General features: G+C 44.1%; 2 long non-coding RNA genes across 2 annotated transcripts; both read right to left on the bottom strand.

Annotated features, from left to right (window-relative positions):
- Positions 1–1990: 1990 nt before the first annotated feature.
- LOC142098595 (uncharacterized) lies at positions 1991–7466 on the bottom strand. Its single transcript, XR_012678362.1, has 2 exons — positions 6759–7466; positions 1991–2120 (listed from the first exon to the last, which is right to left on the bottom strand). It is a non-coding gene; the product is annotated as an uncharacterized LOC142098595 (long non-coding RNA).
- A 13726-nt stretch (positions 7467–21192) lies between these two features.
- Positions 21193–23807, bottom strand: LOC142097222 (uncharacterized). The gene is made up of 2 exons (XR_012678149.1): positions 23495–23807; positions 21193–21311 (listed from the first exon to the last, which is right to left on the bottom strand). It is a non-coding gene; the product is annotated as an uncharacterized LOC142097222 (long non-coding RNA).
- Positions 23808–25744: the final 1937 nt, after the last annotated feature.

The raw sequence follows: 25744 nt of genomic DNA on the forward strand, positions 1-25744 counted from the left end.
TTTGCCACAATTATTATATATTCTCACTTCTATATACTGTCATTGCATGATTCACTGCTGGGGCAATGTTAGAAAACATCCCTTCTGCAGAGTATCTCATGTCCGCAGGCTTTATGGAACGTTCAGCTGACTATCTCTCACTTGTGTTTGGAATGTGGGCAAGTCTCAGTTCAACCTAACTTATTCTCTAAACATCTCTGATTCCTAGGTGAGCGTTGCCATATACTGGGCAAAGTCTGATATTACAATGACAACATTATTTCTGTTCTTTTCCTCTCATTGTGAAAGTGTTCAGTGCCGAAATGTGTAAGTGTCGGTGATGGGAACACACAACCGGGATGTAAGAATCACCTGAGCAACTCTAATATATGGACTGGATTTATTGGGCTACTGGTTGGGGCTGTACATCTGAGTCCTACACCAAGGTTGTATATTAGTTTTCTCGAAAAAAGTGCTATAGATCTAAAGTTCATTAGTGTATTGACCCCTACAGTAAATTCAGTTTCCCAACACATGTAAGACATGAGAGCGGGACAGAGCTAGATAGATGGGACTAGACTTCTGTGTATCTATCTGTCATTGTATTTAGACTCCAAAAACATACAGGTAGGTTAATTGGCTGCTATCAAAATTGACCCTCGTCTCTCCCTCTCTGTCTGTCGATCTGTCTGAGTGTGTGTCTATATTAGGGAATTTAGATTGTAAGCCCCAATGGGGCAGGAACTGATGTGAATGTGTTCTCTGTACAGCGCTGCGAAATTAGTGGCGCTATATAAATAAATGATGATGATGATGATCACTGCTCCCACACAGGGCCGCTTAGAGGAAACTTGGGCCCTGTTACAGCAGCTTCTTGGGCCCCTCTCAGTCATTGCATGCAGTCTTGATGAAAGCCAGTATTGGGAGTAAACTGACATAAAGCTATTGCATACCTGCCTACCGTCCCGGAATTTCCGTGAGGCTCCCGAATTTCTGGGAGTCTTCCCAAACTCCCAGAAGAGTAGGCAAATCTCCTAGACCCTGCAAAATGCCGAAATTCAAGGCATTGAATAGTGTGTGTGTGAGTGTGTGTGTGGGGGGGGGGGGCTTAATCATGTCATTAAGCCCCACCTCCCGCTATTCAATACCTTGAATTCCTGTCTTTTATGGTAGGGGTGGGGCTATAGTGACGTAATGACTTCGTCACGCCCCCTCCTACCCTCTGTGACATGATCTGTACTCCGATCTCCCGGGGTACAGATTTAAAAAGTAGGCAAGTATGAGCTATTGGTCTACACAGTTATTTCCCACACTTCTAATCTGTGGATGGGGCAGGAGCTATGGACCCATCTTGTTCCCGAGGAGTCACGCCATCTGCCCCCATTATAATCTGCCAATGTTGGGCACCGAAGGCAGACTTGTGCTCAATTACTTTGTAACCGTCCACCCTTTGACTTCTCTACTCTCATGTTTAGCCAGCCTGCACTGTCCCAGGAAAATGAATGGACGGGGCTAGTGTGGCACAAGCTGGTGCAATTGCTGAGTGTACACAAACATTGTATTCCTACAAGAGTCTTGCAGACCTGTCAGGTCTAACCTGCTGCTTTCAGTCTGCCACCGACTCGGGCGAGTTTATGTATTGAGTCACCAAAAATAGAATAAATGTAAAATAATAGCTACAACAAATACCTGTCAGGGATAATGTCATCCTTCAATGTTTAAAGGTGTCAGTCACAATAAAAATAGTTTTTATGAGTCAGATATGTAAATAAATTCTAATATGTGAGTAAATATTGTATTACTCTTAAACGCATAATTAAAAACTGTGTAATATAATGCGTAAATTCTAATATAATATATTATTACAATTAATATCCTAAAGTTAAAAAAGTTATTTTAAGATACCGTTTTCAACCAGAAACCGAATTCAATCTAAATTTAAGGATAACATCTTTTTCTCCAACATTTTAAGTGACTATAAATAAAACTGTGGTAAGAGCCGACAACAGTGTATTTTAAAATCACAAATTTTATTGACCGTCACTTTAGTATCTGGTCCTCTGGTCCTGAAATGGCGCAGGGGGCGGAACCTTCATCTCATGGATATTTCCATACTGATATCAGCTCTCTCAAAACATTGGCTGTAATGGAAAGGAGAAGGTATAATTATAACGCAGAGTCCTCCTACATTACTAGTGTCCTCTCTGCTGTTCCTGTGCTACCGTAAACATACAAATCACTGTTACTATGCCCCTCACTCTCTGCAGCCCACTGTGTACTTCCTGGACTGATAATCTGATATAACTGTGCACAATTTAAAGTAGGCCGCTGCCCAGCGTAGACTTGCGACCTAACATATATTTTGAGTTGTGTGTGTGCACCTCAATCTGCAGTGTATAGATGCAGCCGCATTGAAATACACAGTGGGCCTGGTTCATTTTCCAACGCAAGCCCATTAGCATTAGTATCATGTGTGAGATAGCTCTGCGCATGCGCCAGAACAGGACTTATGTTAGAGAACACAAATGAACCAGCTACAGTGCAGGTAGAGGTGCCGACTGGTGGTCACTACACGTCTGCCAGAACATGTGTTTGCAAGTAAGAGAAACGATAAAAATGCATTTTATGTAGAGTACACATTAAGAACATCCTGATTTATGTACTTCATGTAAAAAAAAATATATATATATTTTAAAACATATTTTTATTAATGATAATAGTATTAAGAGATGTAAATGAGTTTTAGAAAATATTATTTTTGCATGCGTTCTGATAGGACTTCATATTGCACATACACAATGTGCAGTGTGTTCTGTCTGTCTGCATACAGCAAGTACCGTACAGCCAGAGCATACTTATACCCAGATGCAAATGGAAACGTATCGTGAGATCCGGTTGTATTTGAATATGGACAGATGTATATGGAAGTTATGTGCCTTTTTTTTAAACGCAAGTTGCATTCACGTTGCGTTCGAAGATGAATCAGGCCCTGTAAACACATCTTGATGTGGCCGGGGTACAGATACGGCAATCATCAACTTGTATATAACTGTAACTTGAATGCCAGCAAAATGCCTTCAAGCGGACCTCAAATACAAGTTTAATTCCATTTTGCTTTACTGCACATGCGGGCAGAGTCGGAATTAGGGGGGGCATGTGTCTCGGCCCCATTATCTCAGCCCCCCCCCCCCCCCGCCACCTAGCGCCAGATACAGTTACTTGCCTCATACAATTTTAAATATGTGAGTGTTCCGAGGTGACGTCAGGCCGCCCCACAATGTGGAGCTAGATAGGACATGTGTTCACTTCCTGTCCCAGGGCTGAGGAGCGCGGAGCGATACTGCAGAACGGCCCCAGCGACCTCAACTAAATGTAAGTAACATCATGCTATATGGAAGGGCACGGGAGGGCTGGCACATTTTAACCCGGAGGGCCAGATTTGACTCATAGCCTATTGGGATCATTTTAAAGGAAAAAAAATGCAGGTGGCCCAGTGACCCAGCAGAGGCTCCCTTGCCCTCCAGCCCAGCCTGCCTCTCTGGAAGCGGCTGTGATGAGAGCTATAGGGAGGGGTCTGTAATGAGAGCTATAGGGAGGGGGCTGTAATGATAGCTATAGGGAGGGGTCTGTGATGATAGCTATAGGGAGCGGGCTGTAATGATAGCCATAGGGAGGGGGCTGTAATAATAGCTATAGGGAGGGGGCTGTAATGATAGCTATAGGGAGGGGGCTGTAATGAGAGCTATAGGGAGGGGGCTGTAATGAGAGCTATAAGGAGGGGGCTGTAAAGATAACTATAGGAAGGGGCTGTAATGATAGCTATAGAGAGAGAGGGCTGTAATGAGAGCTATAGGGAGGGGGCTGTAATGATAGTTATAGGGAGGGGGCTGTAATGAGAGCTATAGGGAGGGGGCTGTAATAAGAGCTATAGGGAGGGGGCTGTAATGAGAGCTATAGGGAGGGGGCTGTAATGAGAGCTATAGGGAGGGGGCTGTAATGATAGTTATAGGGAGGGGGCTGTAATGAGAGCTATAGGGAGGGAGATGTAATGAGAGCTATAGAGAGGGGGCTGTAATGAGTGTTATAAAGAAGGGGCTGTAATGAGAACGATAGGGAGAGAGGGCTGTAATTATTGCAGTCCGGAAAGGACGATAAAAGAGGTATTGAGAGGGCAATAAAAATGATATGGAGGGGGCAATGAGTGAGATATGAGAGTAACAATAATACAGTTTTCCTCTCTCTTTTTCATCACTAATTTTATACCATAGGGGTATATGTTAAGTGCCCCAGGACCCTCAAAGCCTTAATCCCGCTCTGCAGGCAGATCTTCGTATATAACTATATACAGCTCTGTAACCACAATCTATCTATTATTCCTAAAATATATATTAATCCTAAACTGAATCATTCATACATACCCATTCTGCCTAACTTCACTGTTATTCCTGAAACACCTCCTATCATAGACATACAGCGCTATCACTGCACCTCCATACTGTCCAGCCTCTGCTATTCCTGATCTCATCCCCTACTGCCATAAACATACACATCTCTGTCACTGCACCTCCATACTGTCCAACCTCTGCTATTCCTGATCTCATCCCCTACTGCCATAAACACACATCTCTGTCACTGCACCTCCATACTGTCCATCCTCTGCTATTCCTGATCTCGTCCCCCTACTGCCATAAACATACACATCTCTGTCACTGCACCTCCATACTGTCCCCCCTCTGCTATTCCTAATCTCATCCCCCTACTGCCATAAACATCTCTGTCACTGCACCTCCATACTGTTCACCCTCTGCTATTCCTAATCTCATCCCCTACTGCCATAAACATACACATTTCTGTCACTGCACCTCCATACTGTTCATCCTCTGCTATTCCTGATCTCATCCTCTACTGCCATAAACATCTCTGTCACTGCACCTCCATACTGTCCATCCTCTGCTATTCCTAATCTCATCCCCCTACTGCCATAAACATCTCTGTCACTGCACCTCCATACTGTCCATCCTCTGCTATTCCTGATCTCATCCTCTACTGCCATAAACATCTCTGTCACTGCACCTCCATACTGTCCATCCTCTGCTATTCCTAATCTCATCCTCCTACTGCCATAAACATCTCTGTCACTGCACCTCCATACTGTTCACCCTCTGCTATTCCTAATCTCACCCCCCTACTGCCATAAACATACACATCTCTGTCACTGCACCTCCATACTGTCCACCCTCTGCTATTCCTAATCTCACCCCCCTATTGCCATAAACATACACATCTCTGTCACTACACCTCCATAATGTCCATCCTCTGCTATTCCTGATCTCGTCCCCCTACTGCCATAAACATACACATCTCTATCACTGCACCTCCATACTGTCCACCTCTGCTATTCCTAATCTCATCCCCCTACTGCCATAAACATCTCTGTCACTGCACCTCCATACTGTCCCCCCTCTGCTATTCCTGATCTCATCCCCCTACTGCCATAAAAATACACATCTCTGTCACTGCACCTCCATACTGTCCACCCTCTGCTATTCCTAATCTCATCCCCCTACTGCCATAAACATCTCTGTCACTGCACCTCCATACTGCCCACCCTCTGCTATTCCTGATCTCGTCCCCCTACTGCCATAAACATACACATCTCTGTCACTGCACCTCCATAATGTCCATCCTCTGCTATTCCTGATCTCGTCCCCCTACTGCCATAAAAATACACATCTCTGTCACTGCACCTCCATACTGTCCACCCTCTGCTATTCCTAATCTCATCACCCTACTGCCATAAACATCTCTGTCACTGCACCTCCATACTGCCCACCCTCTGCTATTCCTGATCTCGTCTCCCTACTGCCATAAACATACACATCTCTGTCACTGCACCTCCATACTGTCCACCCTCTGCTATTCCTAATCTCATCCCCCTACTGCCATAAACATCTGTCACTGCACCTCCATACTGTCCACCCTCTGCTATTCCTAATCTCATCCCCCTACTGCCATAAACACACATCTCTGTCACTGCACCTCCATACTGTCCATCCTCTGCTATTCCTGATCTCGTCCCCCTACTGCCATAAACATACACATCTCTGTCACTGCACCTCCATACTGTCCAACCTCTGCTATTCCTAATCTCACCCCCCTACTGCCATAAACATACACATCTCTATCACTGCACCTCCATACTGTCCATCCTCTGCTATTCCTGATCTCATCCCGCTACTGCCATAAACATACACATCTCTGTTACTGCATCTCCATACTGTCCAGCCTCTGCTATTCCTGATCTCGTCCCCCTACTGCCATAAACATACACATCTCTGTCACTGCACCTCCATACTGTCCATCCTCTGCTATTCCTGATCTCGTCCCCCTACTGCCATAAACATACACATCTCTGTCACTACACCTCCATACTGTCCATCCTCTGCTATTCCTGATCTCGTTCCCCTACTGCCATAAACATACACATCTCTGTCACTGCACCTCCATACTGTCCATCCTCTGCTGTTCCTGATCTCATCCCCCTACTGCCATAAACATACACATCTCTGTCACTGCACCTCCATACTGTCCATCCTCTGCTATTCCTGATCTCGTCCCCCTACTGCCATAAACATACACATCTCTGTCACTGCACCTCCATACTGTCCATCCTCTGCTATTCCTGAACTCATCCCCTTGAACTGTCCCACCACAGTTATAACTCCCAGCTTCTCTAATTTACACAGTTCTCTCTGCTAATTCACATTCCATAAACTAACCGAAGTTTTTGAGCCTGGTCCCTCGCATTGATGGCCTCCAGCACAAGTACAGTGACCTTTGGTGCTTCTTCCTTTGTGTAGTGAGTGATGAGTTTCTGTGCCACATCCACACGATCGTTGTCCTCCAGCACTCCACGGGGGATTGGCTTGTATCCATAACCCATTAAAAAGTCTCCATCTGTCAAATGGTTTTTAAAATTTTTAAAGTCAGCTTTTACAAGCTCTTGGAGAGTGGAGAGAATGAAAGATTGGACGCTGGAAGCCATTGTCACCTATTGAACGTAAGGAGTAAGATATGGATCTTTCTGCCACACACCCTATGTCGCCTCACTTTCACTTTCACATGAGTTTACTTTTTACGCTCATTTCCTGCAGAGGCTTCTTGTAATACTGTGTGTGTAACAACTTCTTTCTAACCATACAGATGTCTCATTTGGGGGAGGTCAAAGCTGCTTTTTGGTTGAGTTTACATTGGCTCTGTTCAGGTACTTTCTACTAAACAAAAAAAAATAGAACCAATCTCTTCATAAAACTTATATATTATATAATTACACTTCTCATGTGGTCCGTAGAACGGCACCCTATTTACTTTAAAAGATAACACCAATCTTCAAATTAACACAATCATGCACATTAAGTAAATACTGGGGCTGTACCCTTCACAAGATGAGAGATTATCATTTTCTCCAATTCAGAATTACAATATTGGATACCTTATCCTTTATAGAACATTAAAATCCTTCAAATCATCCCAGAAGGATGATAATATATCTTCTTCTTATCCTCCATGGAAGGTAGGAATATGTACATAATAATATAGTGCAGTATATAAGGTATTAATTCTGAATTTATGAATATATCATAAGGAAGAGTATATAAGTATTTAGTAAATCTCCACCTGTGGATCCCTCTCACCCCATTGTAAATGCACTTACAAATATTTAGAAGAAAATAGTGCCCTTCAGTAGGTGTTGTTATGAATCCCAGTGCATTCACGAAGAGCAACGGAAGTGTAAAGCAAAGTGTCCTTATTCAGGAAAATACACAAACAAAGATAACTCAGATCAGGCGCGGGCTGACGTCCATCAGCCCGGGTGGCACACGTTGCGCAGGCGGCCGCATCACATTACACGTGATGCGGCCGCGTTATCAATGACGCGGCCGCATCACGTGTCATGTGATGCGGCCGCCTGCACGGCCGCATCACATTCACATTACTTCCGGGGGGCGGGTGACAGCTGTGATGCTGAGCGGCCCGGGGGGCTGATGCCCCCCTGCCCAGCCCGCCCCTGACTCAGATCCACTGATAAGGACAGGTTCCTAAGGAGACTGTATAGTAAAAATTGCAGGAACAGGTATTATAAGTTTTACCCTAGTCCAGAAGGCACAAGGCTGTCCAGGAAAGCAGACAGAGTCCAGGAATCAAGCAGAGATAAGACAAACAAATCCAAATAGCCAGGCAGAGATCAAGCGGATAAGCGAGGTCCAGAAGTCAGGCCCAAAGGTCACGGCAACAGGCAAAACAGCGTGGTCTCAGGCAAGCAGGCAAGGTCCAAGGTACAGGCAGGGGTCATACACAGAAGTTCAATCCAGAAGGTATATGCCAAACAGCACAGGAGCAGGTTAGCAGCAGCCAGGAACAAACGGATGAACTGCCTAGAGCACAGCTAGAGGCAGGTGTTTAAAGCAGTGCGACAGGTGCAGTTCTAATTAGGCATAATGCAAGGAGATTAATTCCTTCAGGCATGTAGAAGAGTTCAGGAACAGAACAGTAGCACCTCTGGTGGATTTGAGGTACTGCTGCCACATACAAATAACAGGCAGTATTGTAACATAGCCCCCCCTTTAAGGAGCGGATTCCAGACGCTCCATACAAACTCCTTTCAGGTCTTCCTCCTCTTCTTTTTTTTTTTATGTGACCTTCCTGAAGACCCAATTGGGCTCTTCTCCAAACGAGTACAGAGAAGACCCAATTCCTCAAAAGCAAAAGAAGAATTGGCAAGTTCGTCCACTAAGTCTCTTGTATCTTTAACAAATTCACTTTCAGAGTCTGAGTCCCAGCTAAGGGTCGGATAAGACCTTTTATTCTATTAGAAGATGGCGGTACGCCCAAAAAGCCAGTCACCAAGGTTGATGCTTATTGAGACTGAGGTGGCATAGAGAGACCCCGAACAGGTGACTTGACTGGAGGTGGAAGATATTTCTTACAGACTGCATTTACAATGTCCATGGTGTTGTGGGTAATGGGATCATCAGATTTAACAAGGGAAAAAGCCCAAGTCTGCGGCTCCCCTCTGAAATTCATGATAATCATACCAACTTTGTACCATACTTCAAATTGCTTCATACAAACTTGAAGGACTAAAGAAAATTGTTTCAGGTCTCCGTCAAAGAAGGCTGGAGGAGGGTCTGAAGATTCTGAAGAAGCTTTTGGGCGTTCAGGCTCAATAGCAGACTCTGAAGAGTTCCCAGCTTGTGCAGCAGTCTCTGGAGAGTCCCTCCCTGGGACGGTAGAGCAGTAGTCCCCGGCTGGGACGGCAGAGCGGTAGTCCCCGGCTGGGACGGCAGAGCAGGAGTTCCCGGCTAGGACGGCAAGTTTGGCACACTTGACGGTAAGCCCGGACTGGGCACAGTACTCCGACTGGATAGCACTGTGAGATGCCTCAGAGCAGACAGCACTGTGAGATGCCTCAGAGCAGACAGCACTGTGAGATGCCTCAGAGCAGACAGCACCATGAGAAGCCTCAGAGCAGACACCACCAAGTAATAACTTGGGCTGAACCGCATAGAGTGGCAACTCGGGCTGAACCGCATAGAGTGGCAACTCGGGCTGAACCGCATAGAGTGGCAACTCTGGCTGAACCGCATGGACGGGCAACTCGGGCTGAACAGCATGGACAGGCAACTCGGGCTAAACCGCATGGACGGGCAACTCGGGCTGAACCGCATGGACGGGCAACTCGGGCTGAACCGCATGGACGGGCAACTCGGGATGAACCGCATAGAGTGGCAACTCGGGCTGAACCGCATGGACGGGCAACTCGGGCTGAACCGCATGGACAGGCAACTCGGGCTGAACCGCATGGACGGGCAACTCGGGCTGAACCGCAAGGACGGGCAACTCGGGATGAACCGCATGGACGGGCAACTCGGGCTGAACCGCATGGACGGGCAACTCTGGGGTGGACTAGAGGGACAAGGCTCTCTCTGGAGCAGACTGTAAGGGCAGTGTCCCCTCTGGAGCAGAAGACTTGGGAGTAGAGGCAGCGGCTGAAGACTCGGGAGTAGCGGCAGTAGACTCAGGACCGGACACAGCGGCAGGAGACTCAGGACCGGACACAGTGGTAGGAGACTCAGGACCGGACACAGCGGCAGGAGACTCAGTACTGGCGGTAGCTGGAACTGGCACCGCAGGACAGGCGGTAGCTGGAACTGGCACCACAGGACAGGCGGTAGCTGGAACTGGCAGATTAGGCCCCATCCCAGGGAACAGATTAGGTTGAAGTAAAGCAACAGGAGGTGACATGCAGAACAATCCAGGGTCTGAAGAGGAGCACACTGAAGGCTGCTCCATAGGATGTTGTGGTCTGCGGAGCAGACAGCTTTGTAAGAAATGTTCGCCAGTGGCGCAGTAGAGGCATAGTTTACCAATCCTTCTGCGCCATCATTCCTCCTCAGTGAGAGGGGGACGCTGGTAGCTTGGACGTTTAGAATCCCTAATGGTAGGGACCGCTGGCATTACCATAGATGCAGCACCAATGTCAGAAAAAGTTCTGGGAGGATTCTCTGCGGTCTGCATGCTTTCATTAGAGGAGTTTGTTGCTTTAAAACCAGAATTAGTGTTGAAACTACTTAACACAGCAGCAGGAAGGGTTTTAAGCAGTTCTTGGAGTAAATTGGATACTTGTATGGTTTGGTAACGGTGCTGAACAATGTCCATTTGCAGCATTTGTAATTGTGGATTTACTGACATGTCTAATAGCCAAACACAGAGTTCAATGCAAAAACAACAGGCAGATCACATGATTGCAGGGGAATGATTCCTCCACCCCTGATCGCATTCTGGTGCCTGGCTGTTACGGTGACAGCCAGGCTGAAGACATCAGCGCAAAGTAGTGAGACCAGCGGACTGCAAGACAGCGGGCCCCCAGGTAAGTTTGTGTTGCGCTGTTGCTCATCAGGGGGGGGGGGGGGGGGCCCAGGCAGAGATCAAGCGAATAAGCAAGGTCCAGAAGTCAGGCAGGGGTCATACACAGAAGTTCAATCCAGAAGGTATATACCAAACAGCACAGGAGCAGGTTAGCAGCATAAAAAAATATATAGATCTGCCCCTGTCTGGGGCCGTAGCTTCTTCCTGCTTTATTGTCAGAGTTGTTTGTTATAGCGGTAACACGTGTATAAAATGCCTGCTGACATGTTATTACAAATAGGTGTCTTTATCTTATTACTGAGGTTAAAGGTAATGTGCAGCCTTTTTTATATGTTTGTCTATTGCCTTAGGGCAGTGGATCCCAAACTTTCTCAGTTTGAAGCACCCTTAGCGTCTCTATAATTTTTTCAATGCACCCCAAAGTCAACATAATTACGAAGATGCCCCCGCCTTGCTTACCACCGGCCCTAGCCATGGCACCCCAGTGAGACTCCCACGGCTCCCCAGGGAGCTGTGGCACCCAGTTTGGGAACCACTGCCTTAGGGGAATGCAAATATCTCTTGCGACAGACTTTGCTATATAAGCCTTCAGAATAAGGGATGTTATTTCCCAGGATATCTAAAGTACGCCAGCAGGTTTCACCACGTCCCCTCCAGCCACCACATTGGCTCTACTCAGGGGGTAATATATGCTGAACAGAAAAGTGGAATCGGATCTCTTCATAAAAATCAAACCTGATTGTCCACGGTCTTTATAACATTTTAGTAAACTTGTGTCAGGTTGGAACCCCCAGGGCCACCGAGAGGTAACTTGGGTCCCAGTGAAAATGCTTCTTAGATCTCCCTTAGGCTGCACATGTAACCTTGGAAAACAACGGTGCTGTGTACACAGCCTAAGGGTATGTGATTGAATGGGCCAATCGGGAGCCAATGGTCTATGCCAGTGTTTCCCAAATCCAGTCCTCAGGGAGCACTAACGGTGCATGTTTTCCCGATCACCCGTGACTTAATTAGTATTGCCTGTGGATCTTTTATAATCAGCAAAGAATACACCTGTGCTCCAGCAAGGAAATATGGAAAATATGCTCTGTTAGTGCTCCCTGAGGACTGGTTTTGGGAAACACTGGTCTATGGAGTCACCTGTCCCAGTCTTCCATCTGTCTTTAATTCAGCTGGATGGGCAATGGATGGGTTAAGGGGATGGCACCATGGGTTGCCTTCTACCCTGTACCGTTGCCCCATTATAATCTGCCACTGTGATAAAATACCAGCATGTGTGAAAGGTTTACATTAGAGATGAACCAAGTTCCAGTGACATTTTGGTCAGAATGAATGTTACTGTGAAGGGGGGAAGTTATGACAATGGTATCTTCCAGCTCTGCTGCTGTTTGTCCAGTCTGCATTGTGTTTATACTTTTGAATTTTGCCTATATAGAGAGCTGGGAACAGTGTTATGTCATTCTACTGGTAGCACCCCATAAGGAGCTCCTAGCTTCATGTACAGTCTGTTGGGTGAGGCTAAGCTAATGTAGTGTTAACAATGGTTGTTATTTTGTGAGGACCAATGTCAGTAATTGCTGTTAGTATCCCTCAGTGTAAGCGCAGCTCTGTGAGCGGAGACATGGGACCGGATCACGTGATGAGAGCGAGCCTCCCGCCTTCTCATGACAGCCAATGAAAAAGCAGCTGGATTTGGCGGGTAAAAACCGCCGATAGTGACGTAGGCGGCAGAGTGCGCAGAGGGGCTCTCCGAGGGGCCGCAGTGAGCGGAGCTGCAGCGTCTGACAGGGAATTGTCTGACAGGAAGAGATAGAGGACGAGCAAGAGGGGCAGTGAAGGGACGGAGCCATAAGTGTGGGAAGATGAGAGGGACACAGGGAAGTATTTGGGAGGTAAAGGGACTGTGAATAGTAATAGGGGAGTTAACGAGGAAAGTGTCAAAGGAGGAGATGCTGGGTATATAGAGGGAACGGAGCAGGAGATCAAGAGACAAAAGAGGTAATGAACAAAGTGACATAAGAGCATAAGAAGGGGAGTGAGATGGGGTAAGAAGACTAGACATAGAGAGGTCAGATAAGAGATAGTAGTGAACAGCGCTGCTGACATAAAGGGGAAGATTCAATTGGCTGCGATGTTCCTCAGAACATCATGACTGCGCTTTGGTAAAAAAATAACGCTCATTTTGGTGCAAGCAAAAATGAGGGAGGTTTCTGTAAAATAAAATCTGCGCGACGTGTCTTGTGGCTTTTCTGTAAGTATCTTGTGATTATTTTTTTTACAATGGAATCTGCCATAGAGGATCTGGATAGAGGAGAATATTAGGCAGAGACTGACAGGATATCTGAGGGGAAGGAGCAGCAACAAGTAGTGAGGGAGATAGAGGAGAATATAAGGGGGCAGAGACTGACAGGATATCTGTGGGGACAGAGACTGACAGGAGAGAGAAAGATATTTGGTCCGAGGACGTTCAAAACAGATATTTGGAAGCAAACATTGCAGATTTGTGGATAAAAAAAACTATAGAGTGGAGTATGGAGAGAGTAAGAAGATATAACAGACGTGTCCCGAGAGAGACTTACTGTGAGTACTTCAAAACAATAGGAGTAATGTGAGGTTCCTGAGCAGGATTTCCAGAATGTATTTAACAATGTAAGAGCACCAGACATCTTAGGCCTCACTATAGCTGCCTGGACAGATAAGTGTTGACACGTTAACTAAACAATCCAGTGTACAACATACTTTAACACGATAGTTTTGCAAATTCTGGCCAGGTAAACAGTACTTTATACTTATATTTAGTTATCTCACAATTTGAAAGAGCCTGGTCATATTCCACAGAGTTGTGCAAACAAAGGAATAGGCTGCAGAACTCTGTAAATTACCTGGGTATTCACATGTATTTTGTGTTTAACTTGTAGCAGTGATAAGTCTAAATTATTTAAAAGTACTATTCTCACTGGTATTGAAATTGTGTAAGGGAGCTGGTGTGATTTATCGAGCCAGGTCTACCGTGATCACCACTGTTGTGGCAATTGAAGGGGATTATTATCTAGATGTAATCGGAGTAATCCTGACATATCGAAAAATGTCCTTCCATCCCATCAGTAACTATCCCTATGTCTCTATTATTATTATTACCATTTATTTATATAGCGCCACTAATTCCGCAGCGCTGTACAGAGAACTGACATCAGTCCCTGCCCCATTGGAGCTTACAGTCTAAATTCCCTAACATACATACACTCACAGACAGAGAGACAGATTCGCACACACACTAGGGTCAATTTGTTAGCAGCCAATTAACCTACCAGTATGTTTTTGGAGTGTGGGAGGAAACCGGAGCACCCGGAGGAAACCCACGCAAACACAAGGAGAACATACAGAACATACAAACTCCTCACAGATAAGGTCATAGTCGGGAATTTAACTCATGACCCCAGTGCTGTGAGGCAGAAGTGCTAACCACTGAGCCACCGTGCTGTATATTATATCTATAATATATTCTGTAATAAAAACGGTCTGCTTTCTGTGTGTCCTGTGCTTCACCTCTCTCTGCGTCAGAGTTGGTGACACGTTTCGGCTATAACCTAGGAAAAAAAAGAGATGGCTTCCCCTGAAGATCTAGAATGACAGCACCACATACTCCATGGTGGGGTTTAAATTCTGGAGAGAACAAAAATAAGGGAATTTTGTAGGGGATATTTGAGGCCAAACTCTGCCGGAGAAATTTGTGACTTTCTGCAGCCAAATATAGATTGGGTCAAAGATTCTGTAAAATGGTTCCAAAAATGTTGCCGAAGTGAGACACTGTTGAGTCAGGGCTGGGGGGCAATGACATGCACCAAGATCCCAGCACTCTACACAAACAATTTTACAAACCCATTGCAGTACGTCCCACAGTGGATACAGCATTCCTGGACAGATTATCGTCATTTAAAAAAACAAAATATAAAATCCCGGGTAGTATGGTGGAGATAGGAGCTCATAGAGTCTGAACTTCATCCCTTCCTCACATAACTAGGCAGTGTTATCGCCTCTAAAAGGTCTGACAGCCCGGAGTGGATTTGTTTGGCAGAAGGGAAGAATATTGCTGCAAGGATCTGTCTGGACTCGTGCTGCTGATTACACATCTGATGCTTTGAACCAGGAGCGCTTCTCAGTATTGTTAAACAAGTATTGTAAGTGTCCTTAAGAGAAGCAGTGATCTACAATTTGTTTCACTTCAAATTCTTGTTGGTTATCAACAAAAAGGGTTTAGATGACAAATTCTGAAAATTTTAATAATCAAAGAATTTATTAAAGGCAGTTTAAGAAAAAAAGCTGCTAGATTCACCTGTTTTGGAAAGAAACCGAGGAATAACTTTTAAAGGCAGAACTCTGAATCTCATATTGGTGGAAAGTCATACACCAGGATGAGGAGAAGAACTAACTGCGACCAACCCCTGACAGTGTGATCCAGAGTTATCTTTTTCATTTTGGTCTGTTGAACTGAGGATAATATGTGAAAGTTAAACACAATTTGACTCACTTTTGATATGTCCTCCAAAAATTAGTAACAAATGATACATCATGATATCCTCAGTAGACATGTTGGATAGTTGAGACATCTCTTTTATGTAAGCTTTTTGTACTAGGAAGACCTTTTAAATGAACAAAATTGAAGAGGTTGTAAAATTGGCCATCAATGTCCCACATTGTATCCTGTCCTGTAAGTTTACACGATAAACGACCGTTAAGTCCAATATTCCATTAGTGTCTACGCTCCAATGATTAAAGTTCCAAAGCTCATTGTATCGTTTGGTTTGATTTTATTAACAGACTAAAAATCTCTAAAAACGATATCGGGCAAATTCTGCTTTGTGTATGCTTTCACTACCAGCAGTGTAGGCAGATCTCCATATAGTTTACAGAGTTACAATCTTTTCAGCAGATGGTTATGACAGATGTTGCAAGACTCACTTGAGACTGATGTGAAAGGGTCCCAGAAAACCACATGTTGTGCAAAATTATTACAATTCCTCAAATTATACCTCAGTATTAATTGACTGCACGCTTCTTTGTGGCAGTATGTAAGCAGCACAGCACGTGGTTGTAGAGGCATGCAAAACATTTTTATGTTTACACAGATATGCACGTGTATGTCGCTTGTTTTCAAATATCTGCAGTTGTTTATGATTTGACAATTACATTGCTTCTGTGTTCCACTAGGCTTATGACATTGTGTATATACACTTTGCAGCCATTGACACTTTAATTATGAGTTTTAATAACACAGTGCTAAGTTTATTAAAGTTTGTATTTTCCTACCTTCATATTTTTCATCCTTTCTTAAAACACATAAAACGAAGTACCTATAGTAAGTATTTTTTTGTTATATTTTATGAGTAATACTGAATATCTTGTATTATTTTGTATTTTTTTTATCAACATTATGGATTGTTTTGTGTATTTAAGAAAAATGTTTTTTTTTTTAACATGAATCTGACATTTTTTTTGTATTAGATAAAGCAACATTTATTCTCAAAATCTACTGACAAAAAATGTACATGTATTTTTCCTCAATCTTTTTTCCCCCTGGGCAAATGTTCATATTGTCTCTCCGCACCTGGCTCCAAGTGGTCCGAGCACTGGGAGCTGTAAGAGCAGAGATGGGTGTTATGGCCTCTGTCCCCTCAGGCTCCCTGGGGACAGCTACAAGGCCAGGCCCTGGGGCCGCTGTGAAAAGTGGGCCAGGCTTGCAGGCAGGGATAGAAGTAAGGCCTCAATAGCTGTTATTGGGTGCTCCTACTGGTGCACCACACTCTGGAGGCAGGCTATGATGGCTTTTAGGTTTTCGTTTGATACCTTTGTATATTTTTCTAAGGTCTCCATAAGATGAACAGCTGGTGAATGTACAGGACCTGAGGCGAGGTGAGGAGGTTGGTGTTCTCGGCCGCTGCGTCTCCTGATCCTCCTCAGTTTCCTCCTCCCTATCCTCGGTCTCCTTATTCTGTTCCCCTGTTCGGCATCTAATAGCAAAAAAATAAATAAAAAAATGTTATATTTTATACATTAATATTTAATTTCGGGTACAAATAAATATGTAAACAAACAACTGTGATGTTCTTCAGACCTCACTTGTGCTATGTAGTTGGCTCAATGAAAGTCATGAATATCCATGTTTTTTGGACAATAATAATATATATACACCACATGTAGAAAAAAAATAATGAAGAAAATGTTGCTAAAGTAAGATAGGGGACACATAGTGGAATGTTATCATTTGTTAGTATAGCTATTGTCCTGTGTATCTTTTTATATTTATCTTTTTATAAAAAAATGCAAATGTAAACAACATGAAGTGCCAGTGAAGTACTTATGGCAAGACAAAACAATTAAAGAATGTACCATGTACATTTTGGAAAGTACTTCTCCTTTCTCCAACCACATGTGGTTGGAGAAAGGAGAAGGAAAACATTTATTGTATAGAAGATTACAATAGCCAACTAAAAGCTATAAAGACTTATGAGTGACTTCCTTTGTTGATATGGCAATGGTTTGGCGGCCATATAGAGCGGACACAGTCCTGTTGAGCTCCTGCTGCTTCGCTATAAAATACATCAACATTCGGGACTTCCCCAACTCTGCATAGTTAGCCACCGCAGAGCACCAGGAGACTCCCTGGCACCCATCAATTCGGGTGTTGATCTATGCTTGAGACCTTCCCAGCATCAGCGATCAGCACTGAAACGCTCAGCTTTATTTTCTCTCTTCAGTCGTCTGCAACAACTACAATTATTTTCACCAATAGGTGCTGAGTGAGTACTACCAGTTGTGATCAACAGGGGCTCTTGCCTTGAAGCTGCCTTGTTCCTTTGCTTTACTTGTCATACAGTCACATAAACAACCTCTCCACAGAGCTTTGTGATTTCTCCATGCCATCCTCATTTCACTCTTTAATGCTGGAGCTCCACATTCTGGCCACTGGCTGAATTACATCTCTTCTTTTTATATACTGTGATTAGCTATCTAAATATACAATTGAAACTTCAGTATCATCAATAGTGATGTAGCAACAAATGAAAATAATTTTATTGTCTACAGTCCCAAGGTCTTCTCTCTGAAGCTTGTTTTCCCATTTTTTTCCAGCCTACAGTATGTCGCCCAAGGCTTGGAAAAAAGTGCAGATTAGCTCATTGAATTTTTTCAGCAAAAATGCACCCCCCAAACCCCTAGTAACAAGAACAACTGTCCTCTCCCACTTCATCTCCCCCTCTCAAAATAGGGTTAGGACCCGGAGCACAACAAGTAATGACTATTTTGGTAAATGCGATACATGCCAGAATTCTCAACCCCCTCCACATTACCCAACTTCTCAGTCTTTTCATACAGATTCTCCCTAATGTCTCAGATGTAGATCTGCTATTAGTCTACAGAACTATAAGGCCTAGACTATCGTAGCGGCAGAATCCACAAGATGTCATTGGTAAGCTTCATTATTATAAAACCAAAGAACAGATGTTACTGGCACTTCAAAATACTCCATATGTGAATTTCCAAAACACCCAAATACAGATCTTTCAGGATCTTCCCCTTTCACACTGCAATAACAGAGACCTTCAACCTATTACTAAAGTTCTACAACAACACAGCTTCAAATGTAAATGGTGCTTCCTTTTTCAACTACAGTCCTGTTTGTAAAAACCCTGGAACAAGGCCTGTCACTTTTGTCCAAGATGGATGTTCTTCTGGAGTCTTCTACCTCCCACTCCTCTCCTTCGTCTACACAGTCTCATAAATCCCCCTCCCCAAAATGACAGAGAGCTGAGCAGTGATCCAGGAAACACATCTCAATTGACTCACTAAACTTGCTACACACATTTATGTTATGACCATAGACTTACAGACCACCATGCAAGTGCATTTCCTAAGTACTCCCCTTGGGATATGTGTATCCTTTTTCCTATGAATTCTAGTGAGAATGGACGAGCTTTCTACTCTACACGAACTTCCATCATAATAAGAAGACTCCCACAATGCCTGCAAAAGGATCTCCTCAGACACCAGTTCATCGTATACTTTTGCCGACAGTTCTAAGCGTTATAGTTAGGAACATTCATACAGAATATTTCACCCACAATTTGCACTGGACATTGTTTTGTTTGACATATGTTATATTTAGAAATATATTATTTCACACTTTCTTGATATGAGCTAGGTCATTTTTTTCTTTTTGCAAAATGTTTTTATTTGTTCTAACAGTTCTTCTTATTGGATATTGTTAGCCCTCTATGTGGTGGACGTCCAAATGCTCCTCTAGATTTTTATATGTTTTACTAGTTGTGATATTATGCAGTAGGATGAGTGACCTACAGAACCGAGTTGGTTTCTCAGTATTAACGTTGTCTACATGTTACCCCCCCCCCCCCCACTCCCTCCTCTCTCTGTCTACTTGGCATATGTTTCCCATTTAATATGCCAGGTACTGTCAGGCTCGACTTTGGTGAGTGTCTGGTGAGAGCCAGTGCTGCTAGTACAACCAATTGGGGATTGTGATTCTGCAAATCGACAGGAAGATATTGGGCTACACAGTCATTTCGCACACTTATAATCTGTGGCTGGATGTACGGGGCAGGAACTATGGACCCATCTTGTGCCATCTCCCAATATAAATCTGTCAGGTCTAACCTGCTGATATCTCCTGCTGCTTTCAGTCTGTCACCTACTCGCTGAGCCGAATGCAGAAAGTAGCAGCTAATTAGTGATAACACAGCCACCTACTGTAAACAATGACAATTACCAGGAACTTGAGACAGAAAAGCTACAGCGTGTCACCGCATTAGGATTTCTGGCACCCGTCTTGGGACTAGCTGTAGCAGATATGAAGTGAAAACTAATAGGCCGGATGAAGAACTTGCTCATGGAGAGGAGGTGTACTCTATTCGTGACTACCAGATGACAGGAGGAGGTAAACTGATCTGAACTCCGTAGTGGAATAACCAACTGGAATCGAGACCTGGTGGACTAGAACCTGGACGCAGGAATAGAGAGACAAAACCCATGGCCAGAGAATCAGTACCCCCCAAAGTCCAGTAGCTCAGAGGATTATCGTACCGAGACTGGAACTGTAAAGGCTCAGACCTTAGAGGAATACCAGGGGTGGCTACCTCTGCACTGAATAAACATGGAACTGGCCCCGTGCAACTTAGGACCTGCGTCAGAGAGTAGGGATGAGCAACCCCAAAGTGATCAGACCGAACGGGCACCCACAACCTGGTCAAGACTGGAACTGGAACCCCATACCCAGAGACACGGAGATGGCTTCAGAAGCTGTAAGACTCAACAGTAACCTACTACCCCGAATGGCCAGTAGGTGAGTCACAGGAATAGGTAGAAGAGCTGGATTTCACGAGGGATGAATAGCTGGACTTTGAACAGCAGCAGATGGTAACACTGAAATAACAGAAGGAAGCTGAATCCACACGAAGAGTTAATGGCTGCAGTCTATACAGCAGCAGATGGTAACACTGAAATAACAGAAGGAAGCTGAATCCACACGAAGAGTTAATGGCTGCAGTCTATACAACAGCAGATGGTAACATTGAAATAACAGAAAGAAGCTGAATCCACACGAAGAGTTAATGGCTGAAGGTGGTACAGCAGCAGCAGCTGGTAATACTGAAGTAACAGAAGGAAGCTGAATCCACCCAAAGGGTTAATGGCTGAAGTCTATGCAGCAGCAGATAAACAACAACAGTGGCAAGCTGGAACAAGGAAAGTGTTGCACTGGCAATTTGTTGAGCGTAGGAGGTGACTTTTATAGTCAGCAGAGATAGCTAATTGGTGGATGAAGTCAGGTGCTAAGAATAGGCAAGATGTAGCAAAATGTCTGACCCAAGATGGCAGCCTCCGGTGCAGCAGACAGAAGTCATGCTTTGTCCTAGGATTTGGAATGCTGCATTCTGACAGAAGGGAGATGCACAATGATATGATACTGCCGAGTGGCGTAAACAGGGCTAAGACCCCAATTCATGACACAGAGATGACAAATGCAGCTCCCCTGTAGAGTCAGCAACAGTAGAACACATGTAAGCTTTGTGTAATATTGTAGCTACAACAAATACCTAACAGGGATAATATCATCCTTCAGTGCGTGTTTAAAGTTTTCAGTTAAAATAATAATGTCTTTATATGTCAGATATGTAAATAAACTCAATATGTGAGGAAATATTATATTACTCTTAGACGTCTTTTTCTCCAATATTTTAAGTAGCTATAAAGAAAATGCAAGAGCTGACATTAGTGTATTTTAAAATCACATTTTATTAACATTCACTTCAGTCTCCGGTCCTCTGGTCCTGAGATGGCGCAGGGGCTGGAGCCTTTATCTTATACTGATGGTACCAGTGTGCTCAATTTGTTGGCTGTAATGGAAGGGAAAAGATATGATTATAACACAGAGTCCTACATTACTAGTGTCCTCTCTGCTGTTCCTGCGCTACTGTCGCCTGTTACCATAAACATATACATGTCTGTGTGTATATATATATATATATATATACACACACACATATATGAGCGCAAATGACTCTTCCAACTCCCTGTGACTTGAGGAGTAGAATAACGTAGGCAATGTACAGTAAAGGCGTACCGTGGGCGATCCTACGACTCAAGCTCTGGGCATCTCTTCGGTATGTGATTTTTAGCTGTATCACATGCACCAATGACTACACGTATGCATTCCAGAACATGTGTTTGCAAGTAAGAGAAACTATAAAAATTCATTTTACGTACAGTACTCCATTATTTATGTATTTCACATAAAAGAACAACTTTTTTAAAAACTGATTTTTTTTATTAATGATAGTATTAATAATTAAATTAAAGTAAATTAATTTTATAAAATATTTTTTTTCATGCTTTCTGATGACTTTATTTTACACCTATAAATGCGTGTATCCTGCACTGTGATCTGTCTGTGTGCATACGGGGCAAGTACCGCACAGCCAGAGTGTACTGATACCCAGATTGAAGTGGAAACGTATCTTGAGATCTGCTTGTATTTAAATGCGGCTGTACGTATGTACAAGTTATATGCGTTTATTTTATATGCAAGTTGTATTTACATTGTGTTCGTAGATGGATTAGACCCTGTAAACCAGCCGGGGTACAGATACGGCACTCATCAACTTAATGATATATAAGTCATAAATACTTGTCTCCGAGGAGGCATTATGTTCACGATTGTTCCCTTCACTAGGAACTAGGCAGCATGTGGGAGAATGGCCTGCACCCCTGGGAGATCTCCCTGGAATTCAGGAGAGTGGGCAAATATGATATAACTGTAATTTGAATGCCACATTGACGTCTTTGGGGGGGTCACAAGTTCAAGTTATGTTTATTTCCACTTTATTTACTGCGCATGCGGACAGAGATGTAATTGGGGGGGCGGGGGGTTTACATGCTCTTGGACCCCCTTCTTAGGGGACCGCCCCCTCCGGTGCCTAGCTCCACATACATTTAAATGCATGAGGCTAAACTAACTTCACAGACTCCTCGGACTGCAGTCTGAGTGTTACGAGGAGATGTCAGGCCATTCCATAATGCAGCGCTGAGATAGGAAGTGTGTTCTTTTCCTGTCCCTGGGCTGAGGGGCACGGAGCAGAACAGGCCCATACTAAAGGTAAGTAACTTCATGCTATATGGAGGGGGACTGTAATGATGGCTATATGAAAGGGGCAATAAAAAAAAGTATGAAGGGAGCAAGGGTGAGGTTAGGAGGGGGCAATGAGAGAGGTTAGGAGGGGGCAATGAGAGAGGTATGGAGGGGGCAATGAGGAAGATATGAATGTAAGAATATCACGGTTTTCCTCTCTTTTTCGTCACTATTTTTAGACATTAGAGGCCCCTCTATCTTAAGTGCCCCGGGCCTCCAAAGCCTTAATCCAGATCTGTATGCGGCTCTTTTTGTAGAACTATATACAGCTCTGTAACCACAATCCATCTAAACTGAATCATTCCTACATTTCAATTCTGCGCATCTTCACTACAATTTCTGAAATAACTCCAATCATACACATACACATCTCTATCACTGCACCTTCATACTGTCCCTCCTCTGCTACTCCTGAACTCATCCCCCTACTGCCATAAACATACATATCTCTATCACTGCACCTCCATACTGTCCATCCTCTGCTATTCCTGATCTCATCCCCTTACTGCCATAAACATACACATCTCTGTCACTGCACCTCCATACTGTCCCCCCTCTGCTATTCATGAACTCATCCCCCTACTGCCATAAACATACACATCTCTATCACTGCACCTCCATACTGTCCCCCCTCTGCTATTCATGAACTCATCCCCCTACTGCCATAAACATATAGCGCTATCACTGCACCTCCATACTGTCCCCCCTCTGCTATTCCTGAATTAATCTCTCTACTGCCATAAAAATATACATCTCTCTCACTGCATCTCAATCCTGGTCATCCTCTGCTATTCCTGAACTCATCCCCTTGAATTGTCCCACCCCAGTTATAACTCCCAGCTTCTCTAATTTATACAGTTCTCTCAGCTACTTCACATTCCATAAACTAACCGAAGTTTTTCAGCCTGGTCCTTCGCATCGATGGCCTCCAGCACATGTACAGTGACTATCAGTGCTTCTACCTTTGCATAGTGACTGACCAGTAGGTTTGCAACATCCACACGGTCTTTGTCCTCCAGTACACCACAGGGGATTGGCTTGAATCCATAACACTTTAAAAAGTCTCCATCTGTCAAATGGTTTTTAAACTTTTTAAAGTCAGCTTTTTCAAGCTCTTGGAGAGTGGACTGAATAGCTTGGACGCTCGAAGCCATTATTCCCTATTGAATGTAAGCAGGAAGATATCAATCTCTCACACACCCTATATTGCCTCACCTTTACTTTCACTTCATGAGTTTAGTTTTAACAGCTTGTTTTCTGCAGAGGCTTCTTGTAGTTTACATTGGCTCTACTTGCGTAATTTCTGCTAAACAAAAAAAAAATAGAACCAATCTCTTCATAAAAGCTATATATTATAAAATTACACTTCTCAAGCGTTCCTAATATTGTCCTTTTTAACATTTTAGTAAACTAGTGTCAGGTTAAAGCCCCCAGGCCGCCAAGAGGAAACTTGGGTCCCAGTGAAAAAGCTTCTTGGATCCCCCATAGGCTGCGCACCTTGGTAATAAACTGTGCTTTGTGCGGAGTCTAAGGGCTAGATTTACTAAGCTGCGGATTTGAAAAAGTGGGGATGTTGCCCATAGCAACCAATCAGATTCTAGCTGTCATTTTGTAGAATGCACTAAATAAATGAAAGCTAGAATCTGATTGGTTGCTATAGGCAACATCCCCACTTTTTCAAACCCGCAGCTTAGTAAATCTAGCCCTAAGAGTGTGTGATCGAATGGACCAATCAAAAGCCATTGGTCTATGCAGTCACCTGCCCCAGATTTCCATCTGTCTTTAATCCAGCTCGATGGGCAATGGATGGGTGAAGGGGATGGAGCCATGGGTTTCCTTGTACCGTGGACGGTTGCTACATTATATCTGGCAAAGGATGGGTGAAGGGGATAGATCCATGTGTTGCCTTGTACTCTGGACAGTTTCCAAATTATAATCCGCCACTGCGATGTGTAAAAATGCCAGCATTTGCTCAAAATGAATGTTACTGTGAAGGGGTGAAGTTCTGACAATGCTATCTTCAAGCTCTGCGTTTGCTTGTCGAGTCTGCATTGTGTTTATACATTTGAATTTTGCTGAACTTACAGCCCATTTAAAGTGTTGGGAAAACCAGTTATTTCATTCTACTGGTAGCACCCCATAGAGTACTCCTATGTTAATTTAGAGTCCTTTAAGTGAGGCTAATTTACTGTAGTGTTAACAGTGGTTGTTGTTTTCTGCAGACCAATCTTAGTAATTGCTTTTTATATCCCTGTCCCCATGACAGCCAATGAAAATGCAGCAGGATTTGGGTGGGTAAAAAACACTGATAGTGTACTATGAAGGAGGCGGCAGAGTGCGCAGCGGGGCTCTCCGAGGGCCGTAGTGAGTGGAGCTGCAGCGCCTCACAGGGAATTTTCTGAAAGCAAGAGAGAGATAGAGGACAAGCAAGAGGGGAAGTGAAGGGATGGAACCATAAGTGAGGGAAGATGAGAGAGACACAGTGTCGGGAGCCACGGGTGTCCTGCCAGTATTAGCGTTCTGTTCCAGTCTGCTACCTGCTCCTGTGCTATATTGGTGTTGAACCTTGGATTGCATTTCTGTGTATGACCTCTGCCTGTTCCTGGACTCTGAGCCTTTGCCTGTGACTCTGATCTTTTGCCTGTACCTGGACTCTTAACCGTTGCCTGTGACCCTGACCCTCTGCCTGTACCCGGACTCTGAACATTGCCTGTGGCCCTGACCCTGCTTGTACCTAGACATCTCTCGGACATTATCATCACTGTCCAGTCCGCAGATCTCTGGCCAATCCCTACTCCGTGTATTTCTTCCTGTACCTGAGTGCTGCCGTGTGACCATAAACTTGTACTACACTGAGTGTAAGTACCTGTGAGCATAACCAGTCTCTACGGGAAAGGCGGCTGCTATAAGTGAAGACCTCTTCTGCCAAGTTCTACAAGTTTATGCCGCACTGGTAGCCATAACACACAGGAAACCACTTGGAAGATAAATGGACGGAGACATAACGGTGAATAGTAATAGGGGAGTAAACGAGGAAAGTAGCAAAAGAGGAGATGCTGGGTTTAGACCGGAAACGGAGCAGGAGATCAAGAGGCAAAAAAGGTAATGAATACAGTGAGAAATAACAGAGTTTAAGGGGAG

This window comes from Mixophyes fleayi, chromosome 7, assembly GCF_038048845.1.
Source record: "Mixophyes fleayi isolate aMixFle1 chromosome 7, aMixFle1.hap1, whole genome shotgun sequence".
Lineage (NCBI taxonomy): Eukaryota > Metazoa > Chordata > Amphibia > Anura > Limnodynastidae > Mixophyes > Mixophyes fleayi.